The 21,788-nt window shown below is 34.5% G+C and overlaps 1 long non-coding RNA gene across 1 annotated transcript; it reads left to right on the top strand.

The window, feature by feature from the left end:
• The first annotated feature begins 1,471 nt into the window (after positions 1–1,471).
• LOC107317081 lies at positions 1,472–20,453 on the top strand. Its single transcript, XR_001556727.2, has 4 exons — positions 1,472–1,560; positions 15,710–15,783; positions 16,062–16,187; positions 18,890–20,453. It is a non-coding gene; the product is annotated as an uncharacterized LOC107317081 (long non-coding RNA).
• The last annotated feature ends 1,335 nt before the right edge of the window (positions 20,454–21,788 follow it).

Below are 21,788 nucleotides of genomic sequence, written 5' to 3'. Positions count from 1 at the left end.
TTTTGTTTGCTTCTTAATTAAGAATGGATGCTTTTATCAGAAATTTAATTTGAAATAATTAACTATCTTTTCTTAGTAAAATGGAGCAAACTGCTTGCAGTACTTAGAAGTCTTTTTAATTGCATGCACATTAAAAAGCATACATGCAGAAATTTTAGTCTATGCAATACTTATTTCAGTAGGGTTCCAATTTTGTTGGTATGTTTTCCTTGGAATTACAGCTATGATAATGTAATCCTCAAAATCATTTTAGACACGTAGAAAACCTCTCTCTTAAATGTAATGAAAATTTTATCCCATAGTATGTTTTCTCATTTGGTATAGATTCACAAGACTGAATTGAAACAGGATTTCTCTGTTTATTCCCTTTAAAACTGTGTGTTTCTAAAAGATAGTAGGTACAGATGAAGGTTCCCTGGTCCTCCTTTGTCTGTATCTTTTAACTTAGACTCTTAGGTGGTACTCTCAGGTTTGGAAAGGACGGCACTGAAGCATATTATGCTTCTGTGCCTCTTGTCTCCAGAGAGAGAACACATACAAAGAGCACGCAACAAAAATCTGCCTAAAAGCAGGAATTTGATTGTTTTCTGATTTAAACTGGAACTTGTGACATGGCCCGTGACCAGCTGCAGTTTTAGTGAAAACGTAGTGCTCCAGAAGTTCAATATGGTGCCCAAAACAGTGACTTAGTTGTTGTGACTTTCTTCTCTGCCCAGAGGTTTTTTGGATTCTCCTGGCTCCTTCTTTCTTAACAGCTGCAGTTGAAAGCCTCTAGTAACATGCTGTTATTGAAGGCCTTCAGTATTGCCTGTTATATAAAAGGAAATTGTTTGAACTGGGGAGATGCTGACTGGCTAAGCTTCCACACATGTTAACAAGTCTTGCTGGATTGCCAGTGGCCTGTGTGGTGCTGGACATTCAGCTGGTAGATTCTGGGTATTCCCCAGGTTTGAGAAGTAGTCTATAGCAGCCTAGATGAGTCTTAGATATGACCAAACCTGTTAAGAAAGACAAGACCTAACTTTCTCTCATTCTTAAATAGTGAATGTAAATGTAAGCTGTGTGATTCAACTTGTTAATATTTATTAGGTGTGAATAATTAAACCTGTCTTTAACAGTGAATGTTTGAGACAGCAGGATTACGGATTTGCTTGACCTTCTTGCTGAAGTCAGGTGTTTAAAGACAACTTGAATGAATTATCTATAGCCTAAAAGAACTGCTCTCTTGATTTATTTCTGTTTTATCTTAAATGTTAGCTGAAGGAGTACTAGCTTATAGAAGTAGTAAAGGATGGAACATAGGGTATATATTTATTGACATAAATCAATATAGTTTTTTGACCCTAACAAACTTGCATAGATTTTTACAAGCTGATTATACGCAGCAGTACAATGAACACAAGTTGAAAAGTTTGTTTAGGGTCTCCTGTAGACTTCTTCCTTTATAATACTCATGTCCTGTATTGAACAGATAAACTGGAGACAAAGCATGACCAGTCTTGATACATGTCCCTCTGCAATACTTCAGAACTGATATTTGTAGCTGCCCCTAGGTTCCAGGTGAGTGAAGTGGTGTTGATTCCTGGGTCCCTTGGGATGTGGGTTGTGTATCTGCTAAACAGTTGCTAGAAAACTGTTTTCCAAAAACTTGTAACTGGCAGCCCAATTTTCCCAACCTTACTGCAGATTGGCAGGTGTTACTATTACATGTGCTTCCTGTTTGCATTGCTGGACATGTCTGTGTATTCTGATCTCATGCTTCCACATAGGAAGTATGGTCTCACCATACTTTCTAATTCACATTTTCTTATAGTGCTCATCTTTGTTTCTTGGCAGAATAAAGATTTATTATTTTTTTCCCAACAGAATTTAAGATGAGCCATTTCAATATATGTTATTTATATATTTAACAAAGTAGTCTGCTCCCAGCTGGAGTTTATAATGATCTATTAAGGCACAAGTAACTTATTTTATTTTCTGTGTCACACCTTGAGAGCCAGCTTGATAACAGGTACTCTGCAAAACGTAATCAACTGAAAAGTAGTCAAAGAAGTTTTTCACACCTTGAATATATTTTCAAAATTGCGTTGAGCATATACTAATCAGTTTTGACCATAGTGTAGAAAAGATCAATCACAAAAACACTTGATTCTGAGGATAGGCTTGCCTCATTCATCTTCTTCCACTCATTTTTTGGTGTACATCAGCTGTGAGTTCAGTCTGCACCCATCTCTGCAACATACTCAAGTTGCATCCGCTAATGAACTAAAATAGTAGGGTCTAAGAAATGTCGTGGGATTTGTGTTTATCCGTTAAGACCAATTGAAACTGAAGAGAGAATCATGCTGAAATGAGTTCCTGTAATAAAAACTATTTTAATGTAGGAAGCAAAAGATTGATCAACGGTGGCATTAATATCTATTAATAGAACACATAGCTCTAAATATTTTAATCAACTAATTGTGTTATTATGAGACAGCTCAATTATATACATACCATTATTAGGAATCTCTTTAGGGAAAAATAAACCCTCAAGTGATCAAAACTTTGGTAACATTCCGTGGCTATTCTCTCTGGAGAGTTCTGTATGATTTTTAACATGTATTTTTTTTCTATTTTCTACTTTTTTTTCTTTTTTTTCTTTTTTTTTTGTAATTTTTTTTTTTTTTTTTGTAATTTTGTTGACATGTAAAGCTAAGTTTAAAATAGAAATACCTTTCTCAATCTCTAAGTTGGAAGTAATATTATTTCAGTATCTCACAGCATTTTTTTTTTCAGTTAAACTATAATGTTACATGACAGCTCTCTTAAGTATGTAGGTCAGTGTTAAAGTGATGACTCTTAATTATTTCCATGGAAACTACAACAGATATAATAGCACAATAATACTAATTGATAGAGCAAGTTCTCATCTTCAAAACACTATTTTTTAACATAGTCACAAGTATTAGTATTAGTTATAGCATTATTTACTATTGCCAGTAATGAACAAGAACCTACAATCTGTGCTTCTGGAAACCTGAACCAGTGGTAGTGACACACTCTCATCACTTCTGAAACACATCATCCACATCCTCCCTGCTCACATCCGCTGTTTGATCTCCAGAAACACTGAGTAAGCAGCAAGGAACATCAGTGGGTACAATTTCTTCTGCACAGAGGAATTCCATTTCACACTTCTTTGCCAGTCACCACTTAGTCATATTGCCCTTCTGCTGCCATCTGTCACATAGCAACAAAATTTAATGCAAATTTGATGGGAAGATTCAACCCCTACTGCCATGTCACTAACATCCACCTCTGATGCTATAGGCCAAGGTAATGAAATAGGAGGAATTACTTTTGGAGCAGCCCTCATATGTTGACTGGTGAGATAAATGAAATAGAACAAGAGTCATCTGATCCAATTTTGCAATTACTGGAATAATGGCTGTCTTGATTTGAAGGGGTAGAATAATAAAACATTTATTGGAATTCAGCTTTTACTTGAATTGGTTAGAATTGTGTTCAAGTTGTTATAAAAATATTACTTTTATTTCCTATCAGCTTTGTTCGGACATTTGTAAGTAAAAAATACTTCTGTTACCTGAATGTATGCATGTGTGGCTACATGAGTGGTTCCTTTTCTTTTGATCTGCTTGTAATTTTGTTTTGATAGTATGTAATGTTTAATGCTGGCCACAACATTTCTGTCAGAAGAGGTGGTATTTTTACAAATGTAGGAGGTAGGAAGAGGGCTAATAGCAAGAGAGAAGCTATTCTTGCAGGCAGCATCTTCCTTGCTGGCCGTGTGCTAATTGATGGCTTGGATCAAACTTAGCTAGAGACTAAACCCAGAAACCTGACTAACCTGCTTGATAGTCTCAAAAATCTGTTTATGCAAGTGATTTGATTAGCTATTAAGAAACATCTAAATTAAACTAAATTAACACTAAATCATTTCTGTTATGACAGTTATTGTGAATGTCAGTAGGAGGAAGATGAAGTTCTGTATGAAAGAGTTTCTTTCTTGTACTGAACTCTTGTATGTTAAGAGCTGACTGTCCATGTAACAACAACATGTAACTCAGGCTGCGATTCTTTGGGAACATCAGTGCAGATAGCCTCCTCCTGGCATATGTTTCCTGATGTTTATTAATAGTGCTTGGTACAAGATGAGCCATGCTTACTTACATGTGTGAACTTGTGGATGTTCATTTGCATATAAACTTATCCAGACCTATGGAAAACGTGCTAGAAAAGATCAGATCATGGTTCCTGATCATTAAACTATGTGCAGTCTTTGATATCATTCTTAAATAGACATGTCCTCTCAGTGTATGTAGACCCCAGTTTTATGTGCCAGTGACCCCAGTTTTATGACTCCAGTTTTATGTGATTTTAAACTAGCATGTGAATTTAGGAAGGGCGTTATTTGGAGAATGACCAGCTCTGAGGAACCAACAGTATGTTTCTACTTGGTCTGTAAAATTGGCAGAACTGCAAGGGGCAGAATTGATAGCCAGACCTTTTCCTTTGCATCTATAATTACTAGCTGACTGAGGGCTGCAGTTGGTCTGCAAGTGTGTTAAGATATGGCCAAATAGACTGAAAGAGAAACTGGCTCATCAGACAAGAATCTAAATGTGACAACATTGTTATACATACCTTTGTATTTATTATATTTATTATCTCTGCACATATCCAAAATAGAAGGATTTGTAAAATACTCGCTTTTTGTATCTTAAATAGATGACAGTCATCAGTAGCTAATAGTTAAGATATATTGCATTCAGAGGAACTTGATGTTCTGGTTATCTTTTTTTTTTTTTTTTTTTTAATAATTTTTGATGGCTTGTTCCAATCTCCTTTTTTCTGTCCAAATTAAGTCTTTCCTTCAACTGAGAGTTTAATGTAATTTATGAGATGTATTGTTTATCCCCAGTTATGAGTTTTTCTCCTGTACTTGTCACTTCCTTTTTGCCCTTCTAGTATGTATGAGGAGATGGCATATTCTCTAACAGAAAAAAGTATGCCAAGTCTTTATAAATACTATATTTTTAATATGAGGTATAGTTCTGGATAAAAATCTGTTGTTGATATATTCCCTTGTCTCATGTTTGGCTCCTATCTCTGACTAGAGCAATAGCTTTATTCAGTACTACAGACACGTGGTGCTGGTGTTCTCTAATTCCTCTTTTGCTTTATGAGTTTGAGCTGATTACTGCCAGCATACAACATGTATTCTGACTCAATTAAAATTTCAATCCAAAATCTTTTTTCCTTTCTTTTTAATGAGGAATAAAAACAATAATGAAAAATCTTAACAACAGAATTTCAAACTCAGTAGGGAGTTTTTAATTATTTTATCTTTTTTTCCTTTTTTTTTTGAGCAATTTATCCAGCAGTTGGAGCCTTCTCTGTAAAAAATCTTGATGGAAATAATTCCTATTTTCTCAGCTGGAATTCAGTAGGTGCAATACATAGAAGTAATGACAAGAAATATGATTTTTAGGGAAATGGTAAGAAAAACACTTGAAGGACTTGTATTAGAATAATGATTCTTCCAAGAATAAAGTTCTGGTATATGGTAGTATAAGAACAGAGCTTACCAAATTAGCTGAAAATAATTAACCAGGTACTCTGATTTATTTTGTTCCATAGACATCATCAGTAAGCACTGTGAGTGTGCTTCTATGACTCTTCGACAATATGTCCTGGAAGGATATTAAGATGGGGAAATTCAATTATGGAGCCCTGCAATACTGTATTTGTTAGCAGCATCCATGTTGAGTAAGAGGTATTAGTTACTGCCTTCTAAACCTAGACACCCAAGCAGCTTTTCACCCATCTAGCTGTCCACTGACCATAGGCTTCCTAGCTTAGGCACAGCAATGCTATGGTAGGTGCTGTGGAGAGCCTTGCTAAAGTTGAGATAAATGGTATTCATGATTCTCCTGTATGCAAATTCACTTTATGATAAAAGGCAGTCAGATTGGTCAAGCATGACTAAACTTTCAGAGCTATTCCAATTGTTCCCAATGAGCAGTTGTACAGAGAAATGCAGTCCTGTGGATCCTATGATGTTCTCAGGGACTTGAAATCAGGCTAATGTGCCTTCAATCCTTTGGGGTGATGTGTTATATGTTTCTATTAAATGGTAGATATTTCAGCCTTCACTAACTGAAAGTGAGATATTTGCACAAATCTATTTGTTGTTTTGGTTTCAATAAAGGAAAAGAAATACTCTTCATTTAGCAATATTCAAAATCTATAAAAAAATGATTTTGCTCTTAAATTGCTGTCCAAAGTAACATATGAAAATTCTTTGTGATTTCATTGGTTTGTGTAGGGGATATGGCTGCCATTATTTCTACCTGTAGGATATGCGACAACCTGCTGGTATTTGGTTGGCTGTTTATTATAACCATCCCATAATGTTTCTGCATTTATTCCTTCTACTTTTGTGACTTCATTAGTCTGGCAAGGTACTAGAAAGTAAGTGGGAAGGTGTTTGACCCTGTAATAGCTGTTTTTTGAGCACATAAAGTAGAATTTTCAGAAATACAGTTTTATTTTGAAAAACATACTGATTCTTCATCACATTTTTGATGTACATGGTTTCTTAGCCTGCATTCTATAGTGATAACCCACAAATGAATTACATTTTTTAGTCTGTCTTTTGAAGGAAATTTTGGTGAGGTTTCTTTATTTATCAGATGCTTCATATGAATTTATGCAAACTGAAATAAAAGTAAATATTTTTTTTATGTATCAGTGGCCTTTTTAAAAGTGGGCATAAATGGTTCCTCCTGAAATTCAAAACTTATCTCTGAAGGATAAAGCTTAAAGGATGGGTTTCCCATTTTGTGCTTTAAAAAGTTAAACTTCTGTATCCATGCATCATTCTTGGGGTTTGAGGGATAACTATGGAAAAATTAACAAGCTCTGTAAAGAAATATCTTTGAATTTACTTTGAATCTACTGATGAAGCATTTTCTAAATCAGAGTACAGGTTGGTTTTTTTGATTGTTATTTTTCATTGTTTTTGCCTGAGCTGAGTTGGCCATCTTATCCTTAACAAGTATTAAGCATAGCTGACAGAAGGCACACTAAGACTTGATAAACTCAGTACAGTATTCTGAGTAACAAAGATGGTGTTCCAAATTATTAATTCTCATGTTCAAATAGCGTATTTGCGATACAGGGTTTGGATCTCTAATATCTGTTTCAGAAGAGGAAGTGCTGCATTTTAAAAGCAAATAGATTTGTTTCAAGCCTCCTTAGGCTTGTGAGCCTTCATGGCCATATGGTAATGATAATGGCTTTTGACCTGAAGTGACCTTACCAGAAATTATATCATATGTTGGTGATTATGAACAGGAGGAGAATGCTAGAGATAACTTGATTTTGCTTTTTTTGGCTTGAACTTCTGCTTAAGGAGGATTTCAAATGCTTTGTTCAAAATTGTTTTCTTTTTTCTATTATGTTTTAAATAATTCATCTCTGAGATAGCACAGATGAAAATTGTTGCTATTTAGGTGACTAGTATGGTACAGTAGAAATATTGCAGGCCATCATGTCAAAATATTGCACAATGTAATGATAATGATTTTAGTGGGGTTCTGTAAATGGGGGTAGTATTTCCAAAACTGTCACAAACAAGAATGGTAGAATTATTGCTAACTTATATAAACTAGGGTTAATCCTCTAGTACAATTCAAAATTCAAATATTAATTAGATAATATGGTACTTAGTAATTTGATTTGGTGATTTGTCCTTGATTTTTCTCTTTATATAAGGGGGAAATTTAAAAATATTTGCTGTTGGACAGGATCTGATCTCAGTTATTCTGAAACACATCCTCTTTGAACAAATGGAATTACACAGGCCTTATATTACAGTGAATCTCAGATTTTACCCTTAGCCTCTAAACTATTCTTACAAAAGATTGGAAAGTATTAAATAGAATAAGTAGGTCACACGTGTGAGATGATACTGCCCCTTATCTTTAAACAATATTCTAAATTGACTCTAGCGCAATGAAAGGAAATGAATAGTGTATGTGCTCCCGTGTGAGCTGTCAGAAAGATAAAACTGAACATTCTCTAAATCAGCTTTTCCATGGACAACTGCTTCATCATCATTAGTATGTATATCCGTATTAATATCTAGGCCACCCAGTTATCCTAGACTGAAGCCTTTCGCAATTTATAACTACCCTAGTAACAGTAACAATGTCTGCATGACCTATCACAGAATTAATGGTTGATTATATTTCTCTAAATCATCTCAAAGATATTTGATAAGGGGTATGAATAACCGTGTCTATCTGCTTTTAATAGTTGTGCTTATGCACAGTAGGATGATTTCGAGCCAATCGATTTACTCCAGCCATGTCAGAAAGGACTGGTCTCTATAAAGTGCCTGGGTACTTGGAACTGAGACAGTTTGGCCATTGAGAGCAGATACGTATAGCTTCCGTAGTGGCATCTAAATGTTGGGTTCAGATAATTGAAATTCTGAATATTGCCTGGTTTATACATGTATTATATTTGCACATAGTCTTTGAACAAATATGGAAAATTTCAAAGCTGTTCATAGGCAGCTCACGAAAAATTTCTTCATCTGGTTGAAAGAATTAGCTTAAGATTTAGATGTTCATTAATAACAGTGATAAGGCTAAGTGAGAGTGGGATGGCGATGACTGTACACGAGTTGGCAGGGTAGTTAAAGGAAGCAGTGTATATAGCTGATGCTATGATTATTGTAAACACTGTTTACTTCAGAAAAAGAATAATGCGATGTGGACTGTACTACACAAGACAATGTAGACTGTATAAATTTCCACCATTGACTTCTGTGGTAGCAACTTTAAAAATGGGGAGTTCAGCCCACTGTTCAGTGTAGATGGATTTCCAGATGTAAATTTCTGGGATGGGATTGGCTGCATTAAGGAGCTTAAAATATCATAGGAAAGCTAACAAAATTCTTGGATCCCTCACTCTAGAAGCCTCTATACAGAACAGAAAATGTTACTTCTTGATCTTCCCAATTACACTACTAATTACAACTCCATCAAAGAAAGTAAAAAATAAAAGAAAAATAAAACTCTAAATTAAAATCAGCCAATCAGACAGGAGAAAATCAGACAACATTTGGATAACCTTATGGTGAAAGAACTCATCCAAAGTCAAAGTAAAACCAGATTATACTGTTCCTCAAACAAGCAGCTGTGTAGCTTCAAACCAGGTGCTGCATGACTGGACTAGTGCTCACATAAGACAGCGTTACTTTCCTAAGAAATGATAAAACCCATTTTAATTTAGCTAATAGAAAATATATATGTATGTGTAAATGTACATCATCTTACAAAAGCCTTTTGAAACGAAGGAAGTTCTTCAGTTCAATTTCTTAAATGAGTTTAGGTCAGTAACACTGAGAAAAGCATGTTTTTGTTCTGAAGAATCCTAAAATGCAATTAATCTTACAGATCTATGTTTTTCAGGATTTGACAGTGTGCACTTTCAAGGCATGAGTAGTCTAAACAAGCTGTATTTTGTTGCAAGTTTAAAGGATGTTGTTTCTGTGTAGAGACTTGCAGGTTGAGTCAAGGTAGAGGATAAACTCGTTTCAATACCCAGTTCTTTGGTTCTTAGAAGAATAACCTCTCATATATTGCTGTGTTCAGTTAAGAGCTGATTAAAGGTGTATTGGACATTTGTAATGAAAATATAGTTTGATAATGAAATATATCAACTTTCATAAATGTTTGTTTCAGCTACTGCTGTTTATTTTCATGGCAAATATGGCAAAGCAAGAATTTATGTTCCACTGTCTGGAATAATGTAATGGAATAGTGATTTCTATCAGAGGGTAGAGAGGAGCTACACCTGTCAGTAAGCCTGTATTCAGTAAACAGAGATGTAAACCATGGAAAAAGTATTTCTAAGTCTTTGAGTGTGAAAGGACAAAGGTGCTTCATGTAGATTTTTATGAGCTCTCATCTTCACACTTCTTCGTACATCTTGCCTGAAACTCTTTCTGTGCCCTTTGTTAGCTGCCATCATCTTATGTTAAACAGCTTGTCCTAAAGCACAGTTATTCTTAAGTAAACATACTGTGCTTCATGTGGTGAGTCAAATAAACTAATGAGACAGAATGTTCTGTTTTTGAGTCACAGCTGAATTTGCAGATGGTTAATATGGAAATCTTAATTGTTGGAATACTGAAAAACATGAAGTAGAAAGATGTACTGTTGCTTTGTCAAACAATTCTGTTTCCAGCACAGTTGTCTCCCCTGTGAATGATTTTCAAGGTACATTAGTTTGTAGCAAGGACATTTGATTTAAGACATAAACTTACTCTGAAGCTAACCAACACTTGTAGCTTTGACATTAAGACATAGTTTTCTTTATTTTGGATGATGTCTTTACTATGTGGATATATTGGAAACAAATTTTAGGAAGGTAGCATAGTATATTGCCATGATAATATCAACTTTGTAGATTTGTTTTGGATATTTAAATCAACTTAGTATTTTCCTATAAGGGTATCAGTATTCTGAGTCCATTCAGATTTCTGCTAAATCAGTGTAGCTGTTTTACAGAACTTGTTGATTGCATTGCACCTTCTGATAGTATTTAAATAATAAAATCTAAGTCAAATATGAGTGTTGAGCGAAATATGAGCATTCTTTTGAATTCTACTTACTGCAGCTACACTTTGAATATAAACCCTAGGTTAATGAGATGACCACAGTGGGGGAAAAAAGGGAGTATGAGTTATGTTCTGCTGCTCTCAAGTGTTACTCTAGCTTAGTATGCTCATTCTCAGACAGTTTTGTTAGTCAAGAAAAGCTCCTCCATAATGTCTTGCAAATCATCGTTACAGAGGATTATTAATAAAAATCAGATGTTTATTAATAAAAATTATTGTTCATTGTTATTTTATAGATATTTTTATAATATAATTTTAATATAATAATGTAATACAATAATAATTATTATATAATCAAGTCCACTTAAACCCAGGTAGTTTCCTGTTTTGGAAGTTTCTCTCTTTTACTGATGCAGTTTCAACTTAAATCTTAGTCTATGTCTGGAAAAAGTCAAAGGGAATTGTATTAACGTAGAGTTTTAGTTGATGTCTTTAACAAGATTTTTTTTTTCGCAAGGAGTTTCTCACCTTCAGAGGGAACTCCAGCTCAATCCAAGAATTGCAAATGAGCAATGATGTCCGTTAAATTTTATGCGCTTTGGTTTTATACTTTTATGTAAGTGATTGTCATCCTGTATAAAGTAGATCCATAGGATAAACTTCAAGTCTTTCAGGAATTAGTGATAAGCTTCTTTGGCTCACAGCTTCAGTAGTGGATCACTAAATATTTGCACAGAAAAATACTTAAAGGTTTTTTTAGTCAAATGTATTTTTTTGCAGGATTTAACATTGTAAGTTGATGTAAGAAATGCTTAGCTGTGCACTTAGAATGTTTCTATAAGCCTGGACTGTCTGGAACTGCAATGAGCAGACTGGATCGTAATAGTAAAACATGGCAATGAAAATGTGATGAGAGTATTGTGATGTTCACTTCCATTCTGAGATGAGAAATCAGTAGTGGAAGGTGAATGGAATTTTGGAGAGAATAAATAAAGACTCTTCAATTTGCATAAGATTAATAGAATGTTTCTTTTTTTATGAAAAAAGCCAAATTTCAAGGGAATGATTCATGCTACAGCGTTGGTAGCAAGAATATACTTTTCTTTAGTCTTTACAGCAAATGTATGAATTTATGCCTGCCAGATTTCTGTTAATGAGGTATGCATGTTTGTCATAGAATCATAGAGTTACAAGATTGGAAAGGGCCTATAAGATCTAGTCCAACCATCCTCCCTTTACCCTTTACCTACAGAAAACCACTAAACCATATCTTGTAGCTCCTTATCCAGACGCCTCTTGAACACTGCCAGGGATGGCAACTCCACCACCTCTCTGGGCAGTCCATTCCAGTGTCTGACTATTCTCTGAGAGAAAAAGTTCCTTCTTACATTTAGTTGAAACCTCTAAGACAATTTTTTAATTCCTTCAATCCGTCTTATAATACTAGTTGTTGTTCAGTGATACCTTAATGTAATCAAAATTATTAAAGCCTATATATCATAAAATATTTAATTCCTCAAGAAACAAATAAGAATTATTGTTTGAGCTGCCTGCTGCTTACCTCACTAAATGGATTGAGTTTTCTTCTGTAAGGTTAGATTTTGGAAAAAGAAGACTGGGTGTCATGGTTTAACCCGTGACACTAGGGAAGGGGGAAAGTCCCTTTTTTCTTTTTCTTTTTTTTAATTATTATTATTATTATTATTATTTAATATTATTGGTTTTTTTGTTAGGCTGTTAAAGGAGAGCCTGTGTGGAGATATCTCTGTCGCACTTCCTATAGACAGTTTTTCGTAAGCCTGACAATATGTCTTGGAGGAAGCTGGACAAACAAACAGGGTTGATAGGGTGTATGTTTGGGACAAATTCCCACAGTTATGGAGTCATAAGGTAGAGCTCAGTGCACTCAGCCTAAGAAATCTACAACTTTCAGGAACTGCTGGAAGAATTGAGCATGTCTGTGGGTGTCTATGGATTTATTAGAAAAAAATTACTTTTAAGAGCTTGACGTCAATACTGCTACTGCACTGCTACTGTGTTATATGCTCTGATAGATTTGAGGCCAGTCTTTTATTTCATGTTATTTTTCCTTTGTTCCTAGACTTTTTCTTTCCCTCTTTTCATGTAAGGCACAACAGGACGAGTCCGCTTTCAGAGTTCTCTAATAAAGACAGTTTTCTTTGTAAGGTTTTTATAATGCCAAACTACCTCTTAAAATGTCATTTGACTGATACTGACCACCTGTAGGCAGACAGCTAATCTGATTATGTCCTAGATGAAAGTAAAATAGCTTCAATTCATAAACATGATAAACAATCACTCTTTTAAGACTGACACAGGTGAAATTTGTTACTGTTGCCATGGATAATTTAATATTGTTTAAATGATCACCACCCTAAATTAGCCATCACCTAATGAAAAAGTGGTTAGGATTTTCTCATAAATAATTTGAAGTTCACTTGATTGAGACATGGCTAGTAGAAACTAACAAATTAATAAAAACACATTCTATTGAGTTAATACAAGTATATTATTTAGGAAAAGTAGTATTAATTTGCCATTATTCTTAGTTGAATAAGCATATGTCCTTTGCCATTATTTTTTGAACAGACAAGAAATTGGATTATTTCTGAGAAAAGATTATATATAAGATGTAATTACCTGTAAAACAACACATCCCATATAGTAGGTTTTGAAATATGAATTGTTAATAAACTTTGAACAATAGGTCATAGGTCTGTAGAACATAATTTTCCTTCTTAATAGTAAAATATACTTCAAGTTCAAGGTGTTGATATAATACATAGAGTTAACGTGCATTTGGATGTTAGAAGTCTTAGCTACTGCAGTGTCTTATTATTCCCCCTGTTCCATTTACCTGCTCTCTCTGTCTTGAATGCCTCTCCTGCCCTGAAAGCTTAAAAAAAATAAAATAAAATAAAATAAAATAAAATAATGCAATACCATTTACAGAAGAAAGTTAATTAGACTTTGTAGAAGAGTCTGTGTTATAGTGGTCATACAGAGATTGCCTTACGATGTTGTACTGTTATCCCTTCACAACCTTCTCAGAAATCAAACACAACCAGCAATTACATAAAAACTAGCATACTAATTACATACTCGGTAAGACTGGAACAACCCCTTCCTAGCAATATCAGTCAAGAAGGACAAAGAATCTACCAAGAGGAATATCTTCTCTTGGTGTTGCAAGGCATGCGTGTATAACTCATCTTGCAGATTTCTATATTTAAGAAAATGGAAATAAATCAACTGGTAAGAACCGTGAACTTCCAGTTGACCTTCATGAACAGAAACCCCTTAGAGCTACATAAGTGATTTAGAAATGATGAGAAGTGTAAGAGCTTGGGGTTGTTTGGTTGGTTTGGATTTTTTTTTTTTTCCTCTTTCCTTGAGCTTGTATTTTGTTTTTGGTGTTTAGAATTATTCTTAGTGCTTTTTCCATGAAACTTTGTTTCATCCTGTATGACACAATGGTTAGCAGATAATGTTTAAGTTAGTTTCAGTTTTACGTTTCACTGTTAAACACTTGAATTTTCACTGAATTACACCTGTTGTCTATTTGACTGCCATACCTTAAAACTGATAGCTGATATTAAAGGTATTTTTTTAAATTTGAAATTTATCCACATTTTGTTTTCTGTTTTAAATATGCAATGTAGCCTTTTGCAATTGGTAGAATTTTTAGAAGTATGAAGCTTGCAGAAAACTGTCTCCCCCCATGCACATAATTCTGACACGTTTTGTTTTTCTCATGCAGCAAGCAAGAAATTTATGTGAAGCTAAACTGATATATTAAGCTAAAGTTACTGCTGCATTGCTACCACTAAAAACTAGGTTTTTTGGTTTTTTGTTTTGCGAAATGTAAGGTTAGAGTTTTTTATTTTTTTTTAAAGGGGGATTGAGAATCTCAAAGCAACTATTCAAGCTTGACAGTTCATCTCAGAGGAGTAGGTTTGTTGCAGATTAAAAACAAACAAAGCGTCCATTTACCTTGTAAAATGTTCAAACTCATTATATTTTGGGTTTCAGCCTAATGTTTTTACAAATGAAAATTATGAGCTCATATCAAAATAAAGGGAAATAAAAAGGTTAATTGTAGTGTGCATTTGTGTTCCTTCTATAAGCAATTTCTTACAGGACTACTACTGTGTCAGGAGTGAAATCTGAATCACCAGATATTAGCCTTTGAAAACTGCAATTATTGATAAGTCATATTGTTCATTATAAAAATGAAAATTTTTAATTTGATAAATTGCAAAGAGACTTCCTAGCAGTTACAAAATGAATCTTAATGCTCTCATTGTGGGAACCAGTAGCATTGCTTCTGATGCATCTCATTAATAACAAGAAGTCTCATTTGAGTTATTAAAATACTCTCGCATTTTCTGTACTGATCACTTTTGATTTATTTTTATTTTTATTTTTTTTACAATTTGTTGCTTGCATTACTCCCCAGTGTCACTATCTGTGTAAACTGTTTGCCAAGTATCTACAACTGAATAATAATATTAAAAACTAATAACTTCCTTTGAGTGCACTGTAGAATTAAGAAAGGAAAACAGCTTTAAAAGTTTAATATAATGAAAAATTATATTGGAGCTTTAATATTCTCTTGCTTATGCTTCAGTTATTGCTTTCATTAAAGTTTTAATTTCCAGAGATATTGCTTTGATAAAATTAAGTAAACCTCTCTGGTTAGTATCTGTGCAGATGCTGAAAATTATTTGCCTTTTCCTCCTCATTTACTGCCATATTCTTTCTACCATAATTACCTCACTAATACACATAATAATGCACCAAAACTGACCCATGAAAAATGTGTGGGGATGAAGAGTATGATCTTCAAAACAAAGAATTACAATAAAAACAGGAAGTTAAATTGTGTTTTTTTCTTTTCATTGCTATGCTCCATTGGTTCCACTGATGTGTGTATTTTAAAATGATAAAACACATTTACTGGGGAGAATACTTACATTTTACAAATTTCTCTATCTTTTTGAATAATTCTGTCATTTACTAATTGCAATAACTATACTATTATTACAGCTATGATTTAGTATCCGAAGTGATGCAGATGGGATCACTGAAACCAGAAGAGGTTGGATCTAAAGTTGGATGAGGTAAATGGGACAGAGGACTGGGCTACTAGAATTGCCATTATAAAAAGAGAAAGACTGTCTCCCAGATGGTTGTGGGTTTGTTTTTTTGTTTTTTTTTTTGGTTTTGTTTTTTAGGTATTAACTTTAGTAATAGTGTTGAAGCACAGGATTATCAGTATGCATCTGGGTAACAGTCTTTCAATTAGCTTTATATCAACTGTTTAAGCAGTGCTACCTGTGTTTGTATACATGCCTATCTAAGCAGATAAAAACAGTCATGAATTAAACTTCATCTACAGATGGTACAGGACAGGAACTGGAAATGGGCTGTGTACTGTGGAGGGGACATGCATCTGAACATCTGTATTAACTGGTCTTTGGAATGCTAGTTAACCGGAATGGAAGACAAAGACATTGGAAGTGATGTATGAAAGCTGTTAATTGTATCCCTGAGATTCACAGTCCAGGAAGGCTGAATGAATCCTCTTCTTTATTTTTAAACTTTGTTTTGACTTTCAAGGAATGGTCTAAGAGCTCTAGACTGATGCTCTTCATGTAGGTGCACTGGATTTTTTTCTACTCTTGAGCTACTGCAGCTCCCTTTTATACCTTCTTTTTGATGCAGTTACTGCTGTATGTTGGCCCTTTGGTGAGCAAGGTTGACTTACTGTCTACAGTTTCACTGTTTAGAGCTAAATATATTTTTTTTAAAAAGTATGGAATGAACCATAAAAGAAGATGATTTTTGGAAAATAAAGCCTATCATCCTCAGTTTAGTACTTGGTGAAAATAAGAAACTTTGAAAAAAAACTCATTTCTTCAGAACTATCCACATACAAGTAACAAATGGACGTTCTAGTTTTTTTCACTTCTTGCCTATTGCTGTATAACTGATAACAGCAGCTGTAGAACTCTCAGTATTCTGATTTTTTAAAATGGTGCTATTTCCAGTAGTAATAATTTACTTATCTTTTATTTTATACTAATTTCCTGTTGTTTTAATTTTAAGTGAGATTATTGTGGCTTGGACTACTCACTATGAAATCTAGCCAAACTTTTCTTATGACTTATAGGGTTGAGCTACTGAAATCTTTATTTTCTATGTCTAAACAGGTAAATACAATGCTTATTTCCAGCATAGTTGTATGCATTTGAAAATGATAATTAAAAAGGAGAAGTCTTCTAGCTGTCTTATATTGTGGAGGATTAGGGAAATGTATAACAATACTTTCCCAAACCAAAGCTGATCTGAATGTAATCAGCTTAGAAGAAAAAATTAGTGACCACTATAGATGGTATGAATTGAATCACAGAATTGCAGAATCATGGAGTTGTAGGTGATGGAAGAGACCTCTGCTGGACAGAAGAGTCTCAGGTCTGTCAGCCTTTTGATTTTTTGTATGAGAAATGCTCCAGGTTCTTAATCGTCTTTGTTGCTCTAAGATTTAGAGTTTTTTAACCAATTGTACTCACAGTGAAGAACTAAAATAATTACAATACAATAAAAAATAATATTAATCCTAGATTCATTTTGAAAAGCTTGACTATAAATTTAATCATCACATCAAGTCCTTTATTTTATTTAAAGTAAGGCTAGAGACCTTTAACATAGATCTTAATGTGCTAAAGATATTTTTGTAACTCCAGGAAGTAGGGAAACATAAGGTGAATCAATCTTTTACTTTTTCTAGCTTAAGACTGTTTGCATTTTGGTCAGAAAATGTCAGTATCATATCTATCTATATGTATACACATACTAAGTGACCTATGGTCACATTTCATACATATACCAGAGCTAAATTAAACTGAAACATTCTGCTTTAAGCTGGTTATGATGCACTATCATCAAATGAGATGAATATGCCCATTACACTGAAAACTACATTTTGCTACGCTGTTCTTGACCCTTGATGGTACTTCTCACTTGCATGATAACAAGCAAGTCCTGGAGAATGCCTAGTGCAACATTTGAAGGTCAGTCTGCTTTGATACTGCATAGCAGCTTGAAGTACTTGGTGACATGTACGCTAGAAGCTGATACTCTTCTGAACATGTTTAGTCTAAAACAGAACAGTGTCTCTGATTACTTTCTACATTAGCAGTATCTACTTGATCCTGTAGTTATGGTTACTGTGTTCTATTAAGTGTAAGAACAAAGTTGGCTCAGGAAAATATTCACAGTGTTTTATACTGTGCTAAGAAAAGCGCTGTATGATAAATCATGTTGTATTAATCACTTATCCACTTAGTAAAAGGAAAGAGGAAAAGAGACTCAGCACAAGCTGTTTTAGAAGTACTCTCAAATACTCGATTTTGGGGGGATGTTACTCAAGTGAAATTAGATGTTGGAGTGGAATGCCTCTGAGATGGACAGAAATTGCTTCATATATTGGCTGGTATATAGAAAAAACAATCTCAGACTTCCAAAGGATTCAGAGAGATTATGAGTCCTTCCATTTGAATCTCTTTTATACTGCTTTTGAAAACTAGGTCAAATACTTGTTGCTATTACTGTCATTTAACTGGCTTTACTTCAATATTCTTGCTAGTGAGCTTCAGAGAAATTTCATTTCAGTCACTGCAGTAGTGATTCAGATTTATGACTTCTCAAATCATTGATGTTGTCTTTATTTCACTGACTATAAAAAACTGAGGATTTTTGTTTGCAGTAGTTTATAAAAAATGTACAGAAAAATATTCAGGCCTACAAAAGGGCAGGCAGTCCAATTGTTTATTTGGAGGCATTATTATGGCCTAGCTTGTGGGTGGACAACAGATAGAATGTTTAATCATGTCCTGTTAATGCACAGCTGTTTTTCTAATGACTCCAGGTTACTTGGTTGAAGTTGTGAACAGAGGAATTGTTTATTGTTGTCTGGAGTTGTTATCTTTGTTAGAGAAGTCTAGCAGACCTACTTGAGGAAAAAGCATTGATTTCCCTTATTACGCCTAAGATCAAAGCACAATGTTCTAGATTATTCTCTTATTATTTAGCAGTTGCTCATCTTCTGTCAGAATAACCTCTTGGCCATGGATCATAAACGGTAGGAAAATGAAGAAAAAGTTATTATCAATGTTTTATTCTGAATGCAAGACTGAAATTGTTCTTTTTCTCTTGGAACTAAAGGCATACAAGTTGCTATATGCTCATGGAGACTTTTCTGAAGGTAAACTGTCCCCAGCTAGGCAGATTCACACAGTGAGATTGACAGGAGATGACTACAAGGCCAAGAGATGGACTGAAAAGAGTTTTCTAAGTTACATGGTCTCATCTGAATACATCATGGACATCTTCACAGTTGATTTTTTTGAATTTGAAGGGCACTTCAAAAAGTAATCAATGTAAGTATTTTTAGAGTAATTTTAATTTACTGTAATATTTTGGAATTATAAGTAATTCTGCATTTCTGCTCTCCGTGTAATCACACAATATGTACTAAATGCACAGAACTGACTGAACACCTGAAGATTTTAGTATATGAAATCTTGGTTTCAATACTTTCTGCTCTGTATAGGACTAACAATCTTTAGCATAGAGTAGGAAAATAATTTCATATGCCTTTAAAATTAAAGTTTTATGTGAGTCTACCCACCAGGATTGATGAATCAGATCGACTTCAAAGGGAAATGGGTTTTCATGTTGTCTGCTGCTTTCAGTATTTCTTATCTGAAAGGGGTAGGAGATATTCATGCATCTCAATCTCTCTCATGCATTGCATCTTACTCAAAGTGATCAAAGCCTTTTGGTTAATTTCAGTAGATTTTCAATAGATGTTCAAGTCAGTTTTGCTAATTGTTAGAAGGGAGAGAGGAAATTTCCAACCACCTGAAAAGTGAGTTGCTGCCCTGAAATAAATGCTGAAAAATGTAGTTTTCCATCAGTTCCTTGATTAATTCGATACCCAGTGTGGTGCATTACTTCCTATGCAGTGTGCCTGCCATATGACTAAATGAATCTCATGAGTTTGTTTTTTTAACTGTGTTGTGGAAAACTATGTTGTGTCTGAATTGTTATCTGTACAAATGAAATATCTTCAGTAAATGTACGAACTTCTATTTCTTCTTTAAAAAAAGTTTTTAAACTTTAAACAATGTATCCAACCTTTCCTGCACTAAATATGCCATTTAGTTTCTTTGCTGACACACACTGTGATTTTTTTAAGTTACCTTATGACAAATGACTGCATGAAACACAGGAAGTGGAGAGGGTGAGATATAAAGCTCAGGTTTATTAAAGCTTGTCATCATGATAGAAGTGACGTCTTGTACTTGAAAAGCCAACTATGACTCCCTCCAGCTTGTCTGCACTTGTAAGGTTAGGCTTTATTTTGCCCAGGGGACAGACTGTGTGATCCAACAGCTCCTATAAACAGCACAATGCATTGCAAGAGGAGAGGGATGAGGAACAAAAAACAACAACAACAAAGAAACAACAACAAACTAAAAGGTGTGTTAGGAAAGATCAGTTATATCAGTTATTAAAAAGTAATTTGTTTTATATTGGTATTAAAGGAAAAGAATTCACTTACTTGCTTTCATAAATAACATGTTTTCAACCACTTTTAACTATACGTACCTATTAATTGCTGGTTCAGACTTTATTTACTATATGATTTATTCATGTCTGTGTTAACAGAAATTTGTGTTCATTCAGGACCTATGCCACCTGTGGTAGTAGTGTATATGATGTGTGAATTTCTATGATGTATAATGTTTAACATTATATACTATAATGTATAACATTATATAAATTTAACTGGAATGAAAAATGTTGCTTTTGCATAGACTTGAAAGTGTATTTGGTGGTAGGATGACTTGTTGCTGCGGTCAGGTTGAATATCAGTCAGGTCTGATGTCTGAATGACTCTCTCCTCCATTAACACTTCACTGTGATGCTGCAACCTGTCCTGGGTTGGAATCTGTGTTAGTTCATGGATGACTTTACTAGTTTCGTGTTAATAATTGCTGGGCCTGTGTTAGGAAGGTCTGGAAGAAGCAGGGGCTGCAACTTGAAATATGCAGATGGCCCTGCTCTTGAGTGACACCTATAGGATATTTTTCACGGGTTGTGCTGAGTCTTAAGTCTATCACTGAATTAAATGTTGTCTATGTATGTCCTTCTCCCAGACCAGCTTTTCTGTTCTATCACTACAATGCCCAGTGTAATTCCTGTGAATACTGTTTGTGCTAGGATGAGTGGCACGAAACTCTGATATAATCCTGTCCTGTCAGTAGAATTTCCTTATTTTAAAGATAACTACTTTTCAATGCTAACAACCATTTCAGTTGTAGATTTTTTAGCAGCAACAGTTGTGATAGATAATTTTATTATATGAGCTGACAAAAGTTGGATCAGGCTGGAAATATTTGCAGCCAGCATTAATGGGTGCCAACTTTAATGACATTAATAAAAAAAAAAATGCAGCTCTTCTGTACCTGAGAATCCTAGATCCATGGTATTTAAAGCCTAGCTTTTATTGCCTGGCTCAGGGTGCTAGGGGGTCAAAATTCCTGAAACTTTATCAAAGTGATAGAATGAATTGGTGTCACTCCTAGGGTCTCTTAAGTCACTTGTCTAGTTTATGAACTGATACTTCTCACATGATTGAGCTGCTTGCGTGAGGCTCTCAATGTTACAGAACAGATGAGGACTCCAGTCTGGGTGCTACTGATGCTATCCCAGACCATGCTGCTTTTGTCCCCCCACCAAAGCCGAGCCCAGGAACCCTTCCAAATATTGTTGTGCTTTTGGCAATAATTATTGCAATTTTGGGGGAGTGAAACTGCAGGTGACTGCAGGAGCTATGTAGTCTATTCTTGACTAAGTGACTTGGTATGTCTGTACACTAAGGCAGAACAGAAAAAACAATACAGAGAAGTTTTTGTAATGACTCAGGTTTCTTTTCAGGCAAAATAAGACTGTTTTGTTGCATGTTGAGCAAACGACCATTTGATTATATTATCTAGCCAGGCAGCAATGAAACATTTCTAGGCACTGCTATCCTTAAGCAGAAAAAGAATCAATC

The sequence above is a fragment of the Coturnix japonica genome, chromosome 8 (assembly GCF_001577835.2).
Source record: "Coturnix japonica isolate 7356 chromosome 8, Coturnix japonica 2.1, whole genome shotgun sequence".
Lineage (NCBI taxonomy): Eukaryota > Metazoa > Chordata > Aves > Galliformes > Phasianidae > Coturnix > Coturnix japonica.
The sequence above is the reverse complement of the archived record's forward strand: the minus strand, read 5'-3'. Positions and strand labels throughout refer to the sequence as shown.